A 17,614-nucleotide genomic window follows, 5' to 3' on the forward strand; every position below is an offset into this window, starting at 1 on the left:
TTCCCTGTGCATGAGGTAAGGGAAAGAAATGATTTTGTTTATTGTTTAGATATTGACATGATGGGTAGCTTATAAGTAAAGGCGTGCAGGACTGCTGGGTGAACTCTGCCCGATTAACCCGTCACAAGCTGGCTGAAATCCCCTGTCTGCAGCTGCATGCGCGTGTATTCGCAGGCACGGGTGCAGCTCACGAATTCCTGGCTGCTTTGCATCGAAGAGACTGTAGAAGTAGTCGTCAGGCACTGTTCCCCAAGATTATTTCATTTGCTCTTTGCTAACGAACTTTGAGATGCGTCGGGAGAGGTTCACAAGTAGGCCACACAGGGTTTCTTCACCCCCTTCTTCACTCGGGTGGATTCTGCTTCCCAGTGATGACTTTCTTTCCCAGAAATCCAAAATTGCAGCCGGGCCAGTTCTTTGCCCTCCGCTGCAGGGAGATGGGCACTCCTGCTGTATGCCTGCAGCGTTCTCACTTCGGATCAGGATTTCTGCCTTGGTTTTTAATGCGAGCAGGGAAGATCTGTGGACTTTTGCAAGAGGACACTGCAGGTCTGAACCTGTGTCCTCCATACAGGTAATGGTGCCATTGCCTGCCAAGTGAAAGTGTGGGACTGAACCCTTTCCTATAGGGCCTGAGACCAAAGCTTGTCATCACTGGTTCTGCGTATCAGCGCGAGCTGGATCATCATCAAATGCAAATAATCCTCCTTCTGAATATGCCCTTTTCAAGTGCCATTTTTTAAATCTTCCCTTTTTTTGTTGTTTCTTGTTGATTGATTGATTTTTAAATGACTAGGTATTTGTCAAGAGTATGGATGTTTATCTTAATTTTAGTTAGACTGGTGTAACAACGTTGCTGAGCTGAGTTTGGACTGGCAAAAGCAATCTGCCCCTCCTCTGCCAGAGCATCAATCTTTCGCTCTGCTCAATATCTCGGCTGTGCCGGTTGCCAACATTCCCATCTCCTGTACAGCCGGGAACAGGCCCCAATCCTGCCCAGTCAACTGGAAAACAATAAGACCATTCATGTGCATGGTTATTCGCTTGCATAAATGTTTACAGAGATACAGTCAAAACTGTGACAGACCTCTGTCGTCTGGATGGTTCTACAAGACAGATTTTTACAAGACTAGTATTTTTAACCCATTTTTACCCAGCTATAGGCACAGATTCTGAGCTGGAGTGTAGTAGCATTGCACAAAATGGCTTCAGTTTGGTGTCCTTGTTTTATACAAGCTGGAGAGTTTTTCCTGTGTTGTTTTTTTTTCACCCACAACGCGGTCCTATGTACCAACATGACATTTAATTTTACTACTATGGAATTTACTAAAATAAAGCCTTATATGCGTTAACACTTCTTTTCAGAATGTGCAGTGTGGCCTTCTCCAGTCATCCTCTTTTATTCCCCTGCTATGCCACAGAAATTATTTTCTTTTTATTATGTAGCCTAAATCGTAGAGCTATTTTTAATTTATGACCCTCATAACTCAAGGGGGGGCAGGAAGAAATATCAACTCAATAAAAAAGTGGAGCTGGTGTAGTGTGAACATTGTCAGAATGTCTCATCTAGGATTTCTGTGGTATAAAACTTTGCTGAAAGAATTAAAAACATACGCTTAACTGATCTCAAATTTGGCATTTTTAATTAGTAAAAGCTCAGCAATGATGATGTCGTGCAGTCTGATGAGATTAGGTCAGATGATACATGGTTGTATGGTGTGGCATCTTAAATAGGAATCACCTTATGGCAAGTTGGAGCTATTTCGATATCACATTTAGAGAAATAGCTTCTCAGGGAAAGTTGATTGGTTTCATAAGAGGAGCAGCAGGGTTTTGAGGACTCCTGTGTGGGAGAACAGGAACAACGGGCAGCTTGAGATCATCTCTATTTCAGTTGTTTTACTCTTATTCATTCAATTAATTTTCATGTACTTGCATATTTCTTATGAGAAATGTTGCAAGCCTACGTAGACAGAAAAATGATTTCATGTGGCCCGGAGAATCCAATGCAACATGCATGGCCGGAGGGCTGTACTTTGCCCTTCAAACCATGAACAAATTCCTTCTCCCGTTCCTCCGTGGTTGTTGTTATAATGGTAAGGCAAGAATATTTGGTTGAATACCAGAGATGCAAGATTTCCTTAAGGAGTTTTGCTCCAGTAACCACCTCTGGTTTTCTTTTTCATCCTTTTCCCCTAGTACTCCACTCATGCACTTGTGCATTTTCAGACCCAGCCCAAGGTTTATTTCGGAACTACATTCCCTGCAGACTCTGCTTTGTGCAGCTGATCCTTTGCTACCCTGTCCCAAGGGTTTGCTTCTTCAGAAGATGCTTTATGGAACTTCTCCCATTGGACCGATTTCAGGCCTTTCTAGGAAAATCCTCTTGATACTTGGTTCACTGGGGCCATTTGATTGACATTCATGAAGAGGATTAAAATCTTTATTTGAATTAAAATACCAGTTTACACTAAAGAAAACCAAGATTTTCATTCAACAGGAGCTCGCTGATTCATGAACTGCACAAAGATGCTCCTTGCCTGAGAGACTTATTAAGATAACACTTAGAGACTCCGCAAGGGGAGAATGAGAACTCATGAAAAAGAAGCCATTCCTGTATGTTTTGATCAAATTAATGTATATTACTGGAAATCCAATGTTCCTGAACTTTCTTTGCTGGCCTTATAAATAAGGCAAATAAGGAAGGGAGATTTTAGGTTACAATAGACAGTTGCATCTGTAGAGGAATCATTACTATTGTCTCTGTAGCCAAGTGTTTGCTTTGCTGACTGATACTAGATCGTACCATCCCTGTTTAATGAAAATGTCAGTTCCGCTTGAAACTATCTTCTTGGTTTCTTGCATTCTATTGTATTATAATTTTTGCCTGCAAAATGAAAAGCTTTGATGAAATGCCTAACAGATACATTTAGGAAAAAAAAATAAATTCATAGTTCCCTTTAAATTGAAGGATATGTCTACAGTAACATCCAATGTAGAGGCGAAGGTCTTACAGGAAGAGAAGGTTCATAATTTGCTGGCCTGCAGGGAATAATGTACTAAATCACTTGGAGATTCACCTGTTTTCTGCCCTGTGAAGTTACTACCATATTCCGCTATGTTCATCTTCAGCAATGCTCTTCTTTCACTTGAGAATGGCGGGGAAGAACATTATGAATATGGATGAAAAGGTCAGCAGCGTCAGGACGTGCCAGCTTGCTTCGATGGGGTCAACTGTAAGGGCAGCTTCAGTAATTTATAGCATACAAGCTATCGGTTGGAGATTTATATGCTTGCCAGGCATTTTATAAGAACTCATCAGAGCAGTATTTATTTCTTTGAGGGAAACAGTTGGATTAGCAGCACCATAGGAGAATAAAAGCCACCAGAAGGAGACCAGCAGAGCACTATTTTTGAGATGTGGCAGTAGCAGATTCATTACATGATGATTCTTAAAAGCTTCAGGATACTTTGGGATAATCTTCTTTAGTCAGCAGGTGCATGAACTCCCATGTTCATGAACTTCCATATTCATTAAATCATCTTAAAACCCTGCAAAATATGTGTGTTAGCTAACTGCACACACATGCTTGGGGCTGTCCTTCTCACCATAGGTTTTATAAGTAGAAGCTCCATCCATTTCAGGTAAACAGTCTGGTCCCTACTGACACAAGCTCTCAGGCAAGCTGAGCATGGATCATTGTATCATTTCAACACTCCTGGCAAGTCTCAAGGTCCAGGGTATTTCCATGCTAGTGAAATTAAATCCCCAAAACAAGTTGTGGGTAGGTGAGATTGAGGAAGGCAAAGGGACATCTGAAGAAAAAACAGAGGTACCACAGTGCTGGTTATCTGGCAAGCACAAAGCAACTGATACTTCCTACACACACAGGATACTTTGTTTAAATTGTCCAGAAGAGACTCAGAATACGTCTTACCTCCAGCGACTCTCAGTATCTTGCAGTATTTTTTGAGATGAATAAAATTCTGGGCCCTTTCAGTACCTATGCCTGCAAGATGGATGCCTGCTGGGAGATAACAGCGCCTTCCAACTGCAATTGTTGGTATCAGCTTCAGTGTTTGGGGATGAATTGCATTTTCTGCAGGAAAAGCTTTAGCAGAAAGGACTCTGAACTGATGGCATCTGGCCACCGCAGGCGGAAGGACCCTGTTGTAGCTCACTGGCCAGATCTAATATCAGAGGGTGTAGGAGCTCACAGAGCAGGGTCTGGTCATCAGCTTTGGCTGATGCCTCTCCTTTCCCTGGAGCACAGCAGATTTGTGCAGGTTTCCTCTTTTTCAATGACTTGTGTCCATGGCACCAGTTCCAAAGAGAAAAAGAAGCAGATAACACCAGCAAACAGTGCCTCTAGGAAAAAAAAAAACAGTGACTGTAACACCAGTCACTGCTGGTCACACCTGCCCAACAAACAAGTACTTAGCGGTGAACACAGATTACACTACTAAATCTCACTAAGGGGCTGTAGCCATCCTTTTTATACTGGGATGTGCAGAATAGCTTCTTCATCACATCACAGGGCAGAGCCTTCTCCATGGCACATTACCTTCTCAGTCATGTCTAGCTTCATTTTGCCTTTGCCACTAGCTACTACAAGTCAAATTTCTTCTCTTGGGATCTTGAAGAAACATCCTAGAGCTTTCCGCCCACTCACCATAAGTTGAATTTAAATACAGAGACATTCATTAGCACTGTATTTTGTCTTAATTTTTCATTCATTCTCAAGGGTTGTTTTCCCCACTCTACATTTTAACATTAGACTCATTAGGCCCTCAGTATCTGGGCCTACATATGCATCAACTCAAACACATAGTGGAGAACGGAGGAGGCAACACAGCAGAGAGAAGCCATGCAGAGGTTCCCCAAGTGGTGTCGAGACTGGATGGTCAGGAAAAAACAAGCACGAAAGAAAGTGCAAGGAGAGCCACAAAAAGTCTGAGTGTACACCGAGGTGTTGTACAAGAGCGAGAAGTAGCAACAGCAGGTGGGACATGAGAGTTGTCCCACTTTGCATCTATTTTCCCTCCCGTTTTCTCTGGTACACAAGTAGACTATGAGCATTTTGAATCAGGGACTGTCTTTACTTTGTACTATGCATGGAGCTCCTCAGCACTCCTCTAATACAAATGATCATTCAACAGAAGCTATTGTACGCCTGGAAAAGTTGAAAATCAGATCCCTTTGAGACCCTAGGTAAACTGGAGAGAATGTCTTATTAGAATTTAAGTATGAAGACAATAAAGTGAGGAGGGGAGAGAGATGGTGATATAGTTAAGGCTGATGACATGGTCTATAATTTCTTTCTTTGATCGACTGGTAATAGCTGAGCAGAAAAAATGAAACTGAGCAAGGTCTTTTACACAAATGATTACATTTATAACAAGTCATCTTATTAACATAAGGAGAAGATGAATTGGAAATTCTCCAGTGTGTAGTTCGACTGGTCCTATGATCTGTTGTTCAGCCATAAGCTGATTGCTCAGGACACGTCTGGACAAGGAGAGGAGCTGAGGTTAACCGTGCTCTGCGGAGAGCTTGCTGTGCCCTTTCACAGTCAATTCAGCAAACATTATGCAAATATCTTTTGCAAGTATTTGAAGGCAGGAAAAAACCCGGTATAATACTGTCCTGGTGGCACAAAAGGACTTTTGAAATTTCCATTTAGTACTTGAAAGCGTTTTGAACTCTGACTAGTGCATTGGACAATTATTTGCCAGGTTTCATTGTTCCATCCTGCAGGATAGGAAGTCACGCAGAAGTATGGCTTAGGCTTCCTCACCCCTACAGGTCAGCCTTTGCAAACAGAAATGGGCACATCAGCTTTCAAAGAGACATTTCCTGCTTTAAAGCAAAAAAAAACCCAAACCACCACCCAAAATAGCTATCTTTTAAAATGTTTTTAATTTTTCCTTAAAGGAAAGGAGGATGGAGATGGAGGACAAGAGTGACTGTATCAGTCTTAGTACGCCACAGAGCCCCATGCACCATGAATAGGAGAAGAGGCACTGCAGTGGTGGGGCCGGGGTGCTCCCACCACACGAACCCTCTGAGCAGCAGGACCACAGCCCCTTCCCCACTGCCCCACTCACAGCAGCACAAAGCTTGAGCCCAAGAGTGTCCAGGAAGAGGGAATTCTACCTGATGTATCATAACTCACAGGAAGGGATGTCGGTACCTTCAGAGCCCTAATCACAAGGTCAGGTCATAGACCACAGATGTTAACAGCGGCAGTGATGATGTCATTGGCCATCAGGCACTTCCTCATGGTGCACTTTTGTAGTTCTGTGCCATTGCTGTGCTGTGCTATCAGAGTCAAGACTTTTTCTTCTGTCTCTGTGCTACAGCTGGTTAATTTTTTACATTAGAAGCACTTAGAGCGGATGCTGCATAGAAACCAGCTTTTTAAAACGTATGAAAGATGCCCGCTGTTGTAAAATAAATTTAAGACTGCTGTTGGCTTAAGAAAAGTACTGTGCTGCCTTTCCGACTAATGTAAAACTTGAATTGCGGCCATTTTTAGCTTTAACAAAATCGATAAGACCATACGCTGTGTCAGTCATTGCCCATTTCAATCTTTGAAGTAATTTTGGCAGGCAGCAGCAAAGATACTAGAGAATTTGTGGAGGCCCCATCCCTGGAAGTGTTCAAGGCCAGGTTGGATGGGGTTTGCTTTGAGCAACCTGGTCTAGTGGAAGGTGTCCCTGCCCATGGCAGGGGGGTTGGAACTAGATGATTTTTAAGGTCTCTTCCAACCCAAACCATTCTATGATTCTATGATTCTATACCAAAATCCCGGGAGGTTGAGTTCACCCCTGAAGATCCATTAGGATTTCAGTGGGATTTTCATATTGCTGCAGTCTTTAAAAATCAGGTCCTAAATTGGTCACAAGTACATTAAGTAAAATGGGGCAATAAGCTGGCATTTGGCTCTAGTTTACATTTAAGATAATGCTCACTTCACAAGTGCTTGCATCACTAGACGGAAATGGTAAAATTGTTGGTGATGATGTGAAAAGGACTGAGGCGTTCAATAAATATTTTTGTTCTGAATTTGGAAACAAGAGGAATCATGTGCTGATGTCATGAGGACAATGCACTTTTCCATCCCATTAGTAACCAAGGAGGCTATTAAACAGCATTACTAGAGATAAACATTATTACCTTAACAGGTCCAGATAACTGTCACCCTCACAACTGAAATTAATTGGCTCGAGAGACCTCTGACCCACTCCCACTTAATCTTGGAGGACTGCAAATGTTTTAAACAACCGGAGAAATGCTGCATTTTGGGAAAATTATTTAAAAAAAAAATCACTAGGGCAATGAAAGTAATTCTAAGACAGCCAATTTAGCAATTCTGGGCAAAGTAATGAAATACTGCTATAGATGTCAGCAAATAAAGAATGTCGGTGGAAATAATAGGGGTCAACAGAATTTACAGGGAAAAAGTCTTGTGAAAGAAACTTGATTTGTTTGATAACAGATGCTAAGATATTTGCCTTTTGTAGATTGCTTGATCGTTTGCAACACTCTCATTACAAGTTATCACAATAACTAAGAAGATTAAGGTGTCAGGTAAGTGAATTAAGAACTGACAAACTGGCAAGTCTTAAGTGAAATACAGACTTTGGTGAAGACTCAGCAGGAAGCAGAAGTGTAAGAAGCAGTCCCTGATACTGCAGCCAACACCACCCAGCTGCTTTTTCTGAGGTGAGTGGTTCGGGTAAAACTGACTCCATTTAAAAAAATGGGGAAGTCACGGCTTACAGGAGGGCCAGCCGAAGCTGGTTTTGTACCACCGCCTCGTCTGCAACTGGCTATGAGAAAATATCATTGTATAACTGGGCTGCAGCTGGTCCATCTGGGTATCTGAAATCCAGAGCAAGTGCAGGGCAGGAGCTCAGCCCCGGGGCCCCTCTCCTGGCCATGGCAGAAGGGACAAGTGCTGGTCAGGCGCAGAGGAAGTCGGATCTGAACCACTCTACCTTGACACCCGTGCAGAGCCCCCAGATCCTGCACCGACCCTCTGTGGTCAGGAGAACACCTGCTGGCTGGAGACGGGCCGTGTCCTCTCATGCATCACTCCTGGAAACCTCCCAGCCCTGTCTGCTGCCGTCCATCTTCATGGGCCCATGGGAACGTGAGAGGCTCAGCATTTGGGATTTTGGTTTTCGGTCACCAAAGCAGTCACAATGGGAATATTTAGCACAGCTGAGTGCTTTGTCTGTGCTCTGACTGCTTTTTCTAGACAGTGTAAAAATAGAAAGCTGAGAAGTAAACGTGGAGATGTTGACATCCTTACACAGCCAGATTTTGCATCCCTGAGAACTTACGTTCCAAATTCCTCTTCTGGGGGAAGAAGAAGGGCAGGACAGACTTTGAACACCCTCATCTAGTAGGAATAGACCCCTCAAATTCTATTTATATTAGCAGAGCGTGCATTTCTTCTGCTCTGTGTAATTGCCACTCTTGCCTCCTGGTAATTAGTTTACTGTCCATGAAGGATTAGTTTAACCTGGAAGAGAAAAAGAAAAAAGCAGGGGCATGTGGGGAAGACTTTGAACACCAAATTCATTCACCAGTTAGAAACAAAAGTGCGTGTTCAGAAGGTTAATTAACAAAAAGTCTGTCTCAAGGCAACTTCTGCTTACTACTAATGGATACCATGAAAATTCATAAATTCGCTGCTCCCGATGGGAGGATTTGCCGACTGCAGACTGCTGCACGGGACTGCGCCTTGCTGCTCCTTTGCGATGGAAAGGTAGGGGGTGGCCAGAAAACCCCCTTGTTCAAGTGAAGGGGTAAACTCCTGCTGACTTCAGGGAGGCAAGTTTTTACACGCGGTGACCTTGTCTGCCAGGGACACACATCGCCCCGTGCTCGGGGAAGGGTTTAAACTGCAGTCTTTGCTATTTGAAGGGAAACTTAAAGCTCTTGACCTAAAATTAGCACTGCCAGCTGCGTTTTGGGCAGCACACCAGCTTTTGCTTTGCTTTTGACGTGAGGCAGGAAGGTGCAGACTACAAAGGCTCCCGCTGCCCCGGGGACCTGCTCCCACCGAGGGCAGCCGCGCACAGGCAGAGCCAGTCCGTGATGAGACCCAAGAGCTCACACGCGCTTTGGGAAGCGACGTCTTTCCTGGGAATGGCCATATCCCATCAGCCAAGGGGCCACCTAGGCAGCAGTGCCTCTCTTGACACAGCCTGAGTGAATTCCTGGAGAAAATTTCAAAAATACTTACTTGGCCTGGGTATCGCCTGGCTGCCAGCTGTTCACAGCTCAGGGTCTTCCTGAGGTCTCTGTGGTTTCTCTCTGCTAAAGAGCCTTTTGCTAATCTGTCCAGCCTCTTCTCAAACTCAGGATAATTTTTATCATGCGCAATGTAATATTGCACCAAAGAGATATAAGGCACATGGGACCATGTTTTGCCTTCCTTTTCCAGGGTACAGTGGGCTCCCTGGTACCGGTGGAGGCAGAGGGGATTTAGGACAGCCATACTTGAAGGGCTCACTGCATTTGAAGGCTGTTATAGATCAGTTTGCACTGAGTTTTCCTTCAGGCATTTATGCAATTACTGTGATTTCTTGGCACTGAGCGCTAATGATTCACCTGAGTTGAGTCATGCACAAGGCGAGGTGGCTCTGGAAGGCTTCCCACCACAATCTCCGTGCTCAGCAAGTCCACGAGGTGAATACAAAGGATCTTGAGACTGCTAAGCCTTCTAGGGAAAGGGAGAGGCTTAAAAGAAGTTCAGCAGTCACCTGCACTGATCACGACCATAGGCTTTATAACTCCAGCTTAGCTCCTTTGCTGGAGAAAAGCAGCTTCTGGATATCTGAGACCTGAAGGGAGCTACAGCATAGCTAGAAGGCTGGGTTTGGGAGACAGGAGCGGATGTTGGGAAAGTAGGATGGGTTTCCACAGAAATGACAGAAGCCAAGGAGCCAAAGAGCAACACAGAAGTGACTCCAGAGCCCAGCCTCCTGCAGCAGGCATGAGGCAAGTAGCATAGGCTGGAGAGATGGATAAAAACCCCATTAGAAAGACAGAGACATGCCAAGAAAGCAGCAGAGATGCGGCATCTCTCAAGATCCAGAGAGCAAGGCGGCAGTCAGTGCTGATGGCAGCATTACTCATTAACACAGAGAGTGGAAGAAAATACGGCGTTGACCAGCACCCAATCCAACACCCATTTCGATCAGCAGCTGAGCCGCTGCTCTTTTCAGCAGGGCACGATGGGACATGGCAGGGGGTTGCAAGATTTGTAATAAGGTTGAATGAATAACTCCGGCAACGTCTCCCCTCACCACTGTTAGGCAGCAGCTCTACAATCTAGATCAAGTATTATTTAAAGGTTTTCTATTGACCAAATGACACATCATTTGGCGCCACCTGTGTCTATTCATGACATCCATTAGTTGCAATGCCTCTGCTGTCCATACTGTCCTACTGCCGGTATAAACTGAATGCTACCTGTGTGCTTTCAAGGTGGGATTGCAATAGAATACCCAGAGGATATGGCAATGAGGCAGGGCAGGAGGTGGGGAATCAGCCCTGCAAGTCCACAGGCAAATATACACACACACACACTTACGCTCTCAATGCACAGGACCACCCCAGCTGCAGATGGGAGGGCGTTGGTCCACAAAACTCAGCAACCTGTGATTGAGTTAGCATCTTCAACAGGCAAAATCCAGAGTGGCCTTGGTGTCATAAACATATCTGCTTTTGTTTTCAAGATCTGCATTCCTTGAACCTGTTTATCTTGTGTTTAGCTCCGTGACCTGATTAAATCACAAGTCAGCAAAAGAAGTAAGCTCAAAATTATGGTGTATGCCCAGCAGTTCTCTTTAAGATATTAGAATAGAATAGAATAGTTCCAGTTGGAAGTGACCTACACTGGTAATTTAGTCCAACTGCAATATTTGCCTATAAAAAGCTGTGCGTGCTCTCCCCAGAGCCACCTGCCTTGCCTGGTAGATGTGCCCTGTAGATGGGGCTTTACTCAGTTACTTGTAGTTTTATCACAAGAAACATTCATTTTAAAATTTGGCATGCCAAGCACCTTCCTTAGAGGTGCTTTGCTTAAGTTTCTTGGTGCCAGTGAAGAGGGCTTTCTGGAAATCCTGCTTTGTCATGGCTTGAAACAGCGTAAAAGTAGATGGGGACAGGAAGCTTGAGGTGTAAGGAATGGGCCATATTCAGATGCTCTGGGTTCATCCAGGTGCTGTCTCGCTCCTTCATAATCATAGAATCATTTAGGCTTGGAAAGACCCTTAAGATAATCGAGTCTGCTCTGAAGACTCAGGCAACGGGAAATGGCAGGTGAAGGCGCATAGGTGGCAACTTGGCTATCTCCATTTGGTCATGTCAGTGTGTCTGAGTAAGGAAGATGGGTCGGGTGTGGAAGAGAGACCGGCGTAAAGACCAAGCTTCTGCCAGATCCCCCCATCTTGGTGAAACACAGCACATTGCTAGAGTTTCCAAAGAGAGAGGGTTGCCAGTGTTTCATACAAGCAAGACTTTTCTTCTTCTCCCTTCTTGTCTTTCTTAGAAATAGCTAAAAAGAAACTTGGCTTCAATTAGGGGCCTGAGGCAAAGAGAGGATGGAAGGGGTTAAGCCAAATGACTAAGCCTTAAACAGAATATAACTAAGTGAAAACGGGTTTATGAGAGGAAGTTAGAAGTAGCGCTGCCAACCTCACCTATAAAAGGTATTATGTCAACTGAGCTCAACATTTTGTGGTTTCAGTCCTCTCCAAGATTTATAATAGCCTATGAACTTGTTCATTCATATATTTGATCACATCAAGAGATATCTTCCTTAGAAAATCATTTGGAGAGTGCCTAAATGAAATAAGGGATTTAAAAATTCCCTTGTGTATAATGGACTTTCTAAATTCCTGCTTTTGCTGTCATTCCTTCAGCTGTTTCAACACTGATTCTGTACGGGGCAACACATGAATATTGCAATGATGCGCTTTAAATGTAAAAATATACATATTTGTATACACTAGTGTGTGCTTAATAATAAAATAAAAAACCAAAACAGCCTTGGATCTTTAAGAAAGTGAAGTCTATTTTTTGAAAACTAACTTAAAACCAACTTACTGTAATGTAGCTTGCCAGTGTAAAGGTGGCTTATGCCTGTCTAGCCACCTTCGCTTCCAAAAATAAATAGAATTGTCACAATCCCGTTCATGCTGAAAACTATGCCTGCATGAAGGAGGGAGATGGGTGAGGAATTGTCTCTCATAGCAATGCCAGTATAGTTAAAGAGCTAGAAACAGAAATGGAAATTGCTTCTTTACCTGAATTATTGTGACTAGAATGCACTACAGAGGTGAAACGGGAGCAGAGAATGCCTTAAAGTGAGCCCTCCTGTGACGGCCACACTTGCTATGGGGTACATAGATGATCAGTTCCTTTCAGAGCACTCATTCAAAATTGCCTGATTTTGCTTTCTCACTGCTCAGTATTTCATGTCCCTTCCTTGAAAAACAAATGCCCTCAAATTTCATGTCCTTTTCCCTTCTGCATTTCTTTTTTTTTTTTTTGCATAGATTTTGTTAGGTGTAGTATAAAGTTTAGCTGCCTCCCATGTCGAGCCTGGTCCTATGTTAGCCTCAGGCAACCACATCACACATATAAAGGGATCAGGCTCTACCTTGAAAATCACTCTGGGCTTCTCTTCCTGGTACTCATCCCCACAAGGATACTTTTCCAGCCCCAAGAGTTAGAAGCTGGCTCGTTCCCAACCAAAACTGCTCATGGGACAACCTGGATCTGCTGATCTTGGTGCCACCATTGAAGCCAGAAGCCAGCTTCACCCTCCCTGGTGCATGGGAAACCAGCTTCACCCTCCCACACCACAGCAGTGTGGCCACATGGACACAGCCCCTTCAGCTCCAGTTTGGTGGCTGGGTCCCACTGGGCACCTCCAATAACTTTTGCATGAGAAGTGATGGTGGAAAAGCATGCTCCATGCTGCGCAGTGTGACACCATCCTGGAAACCGTGGACCCTCCTCTTCCTCACCAGGGCTGCTGCCTCTCACGCAGATACTCCTAATTTGTGCTAGAGCAAAATTCACAATGGACTCATAAGCAAAGAGGGGAAAAAGAAAAAAAAGAACAAACCACATTATTTTAGCCCAGGACAGGTCTTCAATGGCAGGACTGCTCCCTTTGGTGGCCCCATCAACATCAAGAGCTCCTCTCTCATTGCCGACTCCTACATTTGTCTTCCTTTCACACAAACGACCTGATTGAGCGGAGCATCCCAGGCGAAGTCTCACCAGCCTCTGCACCAGGGTCTTCATCCCTCCTTGTATCTACTGGAAATACATCTTCACCCCTTACATCCTTGGAGTAAACACACGGGTGTCAGGGCCGTGGCATGTTGGTGGCCCAGGGCCTGAGGTGTTCTCCTTCCCAGTCATTCCCAAGTGCCAAGCACCTGTTTCATGGCAGAAACTCTGTTGTTACTCCATGAGCTCACACTCACAGAAACTGAATTTCAACCCCTTCTCCTACTCTTTCCCTCTGTGTGTGCCCCACTGAGACACACCAGCGCCCCTGTATTGGCAAGGGTTTCCCAGTCTCCTTCTTGAGGAACTGCTCCAGCAGTTTCCCCCAAGGCCTTCCCTGCTGCTTATATTGCCCTGGCCAATTCCTTACCCCACCAAAACACTCCTACTAATTCCCATCTTAATGCATAATTACCCACTTTATCAACTGCTCTGAGAGACAAGGTGGGTCATGTATGGCTGCAGTAGATCTTATCTGGAAGATCAGTTCTCTTATCAGAGAGAACTAACAGGTTAGGCTGGCATGGTCGACTTTGGGTGAGCTCTGTTGGATGTTATCTCATTTTGTATTTGCTTCCATGTCAGTAAGTGTTCATCCCTTCAAAGTTTCTTTAAAAGCCTTTCATCCCACCGAGGTGAGATTAATCTAACCTGCAGCTGTCCTGATCTCACCCTTCCTCTCAACTCGTTTCAAGTTAGTGCACAAATAGAGCGTGTTACTTGCCCTAATATCTGCTCTTTTCCAAATCAGAGTGTGTGTGTTGCCTTCCTTTAATGCAGAAGCTTTCAGAGGTGTTTTGCCGCACACTTTTGGCAGACAACAGCAACAACCAAAAAAAACCAACCACCCTGATAACAGGATGGTTTCAGTACCTAAAGGGGGCCTACAGGAAAGATGGGGAGGGACTCTTTATCAGGGAGTGTAGTGATAGGACGAGGGGTAATGGTTTTAAAGTGGAAGAGGGTAGATTTAGATTAGATATTAGAAAGGAATTCTTTACTCTGAGGGTGGTGAGGCACTGGAACAGGTTGCTCAGAGAAGCTGTGGATGCCCCATGCCTGGAGGTGTTCAAGGCCGGGTTGGACGGGGCTTTGAGCAACCTGGTCTAGTGGGAGGTGTCCCTGCCCATGGCAGGGGGGTTGGAACTCAATGATCTTTAAGGTCCCTTCCAACCTAAACCATTTTATGATCTAGTCTATGAACATGCACACGTGCACGCACAGAGTTGGGCTTGCAGTAAGCTTTCTGCAAAAGGAGGTGGCAAGAGAAAACCGTGTCAGTGTGGTGATTTGATTGGAAAGGGTTTGTTTGCTAGCTGAGGAAAGCCAAAACACTATGGTGCAGTGGGGTGAGGAAGGAAAGTACGGCATCATTTCTCCTGTCCAGACATTGGAAGGTAATATATTGTCATTGGCCACATGTCCACCCACCTATAATGTTTATAGAGCTCCCCATCATCTTTTAGCTGAGCACTCAGGATAATAGGTTTATTCCCTTCTGAGGCAGGGGAATTAGCCTTTTTTCCATTTTACAAGAGAAAAAATAAGGCACAGGGGGACTAGATTTGTGTCATATAATACCATAATAGCATAAATACACATAATAGCCACGTAATGGCTACTTCAAAATCTTTAGCTGCACGGTGCAGTGAAAATCAAAATGTCCCAGGGCAGGACAACTGCTTACTGTTACCGAAAATATAAAGTAGGTTTTCACAGCAACAGAAAAAAATCCCACAACCTCAAAGGTGGTTTCACTTAGCTCTTCTCATTCGCAAAATACATTTATAGTCAAAACACACCCCTGTAAGTACATAATATGCATTTTAATTCATTTTCACACGTTAATCTGCAGCAAGTCTTCCATTTTTAATATAACTGGCCACTTTGAAACATTTCACATGGCTGGCTCTCAGTTTCGCTCGGAGTTTTTGTAGAGGAGAGCTACCCGACTGCCCCATAGAAAGGCTCTTCCCCGGGGGGGTTTCGGTGCTAACTCCTCCTGAAGCCAGCCTTAAATGGGAGCAAGCACTTACCGCCTGTGCTTGCGTTTGCTTCCTTAGCTAGCATCTTGTGCTGCCTTTTACCAAGAACTTCATGCAGGGTTTTTGCTCCTTTGCTCTGACAGTGCAATTTTTCCTAAGGCAAGCAGGCAAGGGACGTGTAGCTATTACCTTAAATATACACTAGAGGATGCTCTTGGGTCAGCAGTGAGAGACAAACTGCTTCCTTCTACCTTCCATCTGCAGCGCTTCAAGACGTTTCAAGGCTTAGAAAGTGTTTCAAGGTTCAGCCGAGGCTCAGACGGTGTTTCAACGCTTAGAAAAGATAAGAAGAAAATGTTCACATAGGGACAAAAGTGTAATGTAAATGACAAAGTAGTGACAAAAAACTACTCCCCCCTGCTTTTGCAATGCTATTACCGCTCAATGTATGTTTAAAATACGCATGCAGGCAGGGACTTAGACAAGCCCAATAGTTTCTTTCTTTTTTTTTTTTAAATTGCCTATTATTATACATTATGTGGGATGTAATTTTGAGAGACAATATAGGGCAAATATCAGATAAAGGGCATTTCTAAATCCTCACGTGTTGCAAACGTTACTGTAGACAACAAAGACGGATAGGAGGAAATTTGGGGCTGACGTGCATTTCTGCAGCGCTGTGAAGAGGCACCCACCCCACCCCAGCACCCATCTCCCGCCAGGCAAGAGATCCCAGGACTTGGGGAAAATCCTGAATTTCGGCCTCAGGGGCTGTCTGCTCTCAGGCTGCTGGGTGCAAGCAGGAGCCCCCGTCCTGCCGGCAGCTCTTGGAGTATCGTAGGGGCGTTTCTGGGTCCAAGATGCGCTCACACAACAGGCTGGGGGATGGAGGCCAGCAGAAAGTTTAAGCACACCCTTAAACACCCGAGTGCTCCCGTTGAGCCAAGGTCACATCTACGTGTACAATCCAGCCACGCAGCGGTGCCTTCCCTCCCACCCGTAACGAGGGAACTTCTGCAGAGATTTGTGTTTGCACCAAACGTTTGTTTAAAACAGCAATAGTGCCTCGCTCCGCCACGGTTTTATTTTACTGGTTTGAAAGACTTTCTGTAAAAGCCCCCTTTTCAGCAAACTGCCTCATTTTGAAGGGTGAAACCCATTGTGGTGCACTGGAACAAATCCAGTGTAATGAAACACCTGGATGCAAATTCAGACTGTCAGGTGAGATTCAAACTAATAATAAAAAAAGGATTTTAAATGAAGGGCTTGCAATTTCAGGGGGAATTGGAAAACCCGAGGGGGGGGGGGGGGGGGAGGATTTTTTTTGTTTTATAAAAACAGTCTTGGCATTCTCAAAACGAAAGAGAAAGGAAAACCCACATTAAAAAACCACATCAATTTCAACACCAAGGTGACTAGAGGGTGCCGTGTCCATAATAACCACGCTAAAACTCCAGCTCAGGTGGCTCTTTGGGGGCCCAGTGCCTGCAAGGCTGCAGCCAGGAGAAACCTTTCCCAGGAGCAAGGCTTGCTCCAGCCTTCAGCCTTGACAACCCATCCAGCAGAGCTTATTACCTACACAAAGCTTTCTGTACTTTGCTCTTGTCTGAAGGGAAGGCAGATTTCCACCTCTCCCACAGCACAATGGGGAGCGATGGGGAAAGCTACCAATGCCTTTGTCGCCCACACACAAACCCATCAAGCCCAGTCCATCATAGTGCTGGTCTGGCTCCACGAAGGCAGGTAATGTAAACTGTACTGCTGCTCAAACCGCTCCGGTGGGGAAGTTCGTGCTGCTGGGTGAACCACTGGTAGGAAAACCAATTATAAAAACAGATTAATGGTGTAACTGGTAGTCGTGACGCTCACCTAGGACTTCAGGTTGCAATTCAAGACCTTGCTGCAGTCCAGAGCGCGTCTTAATCGCTCAAACTGAAGCTGAAACTCCTGCTCTGAACTTCAGACCCCTCATTCAAATGCGAACTTTTTTCCTCAGAAAATCTGCTTTCCATATAAATCCCCAGATACCCTTTCCCCACCCCCCAAAGACGTGCGAAATGTTTAGCCTAAGCAGCTCCATGCGGTAACAAATCCCAAAGGCTAATTGTGTGGAAAAGCATTTCCTTTCATCAGGTTTAAATTTTCTGCCTTTTAGCATCGACTGCGCCCTTTTCCTTGCATCATGGGAAAGCAATGCTTAATGCACAGAGCTGGAAAGAGCCCAAGACCACCGAGCTGTTGCGTGAAGACCAGCGAACTGCCAGCAGCTTTAAACAACTGTTGATCATCACCACCACCGAAT

The sequence above is a fragment of the Vanellus vanellus genome (assembly GCF_965231255.1).
Source record: "Vanellus vanellus genome assembly, chromosome: 6".
In the NCBI taxonomy this organism is placed as follows: Eukaryota; Metazoa; Chordata; class Aves; order Charadriiformes; family Charadriidae; genus Vanellus; species Vanellus vanellus.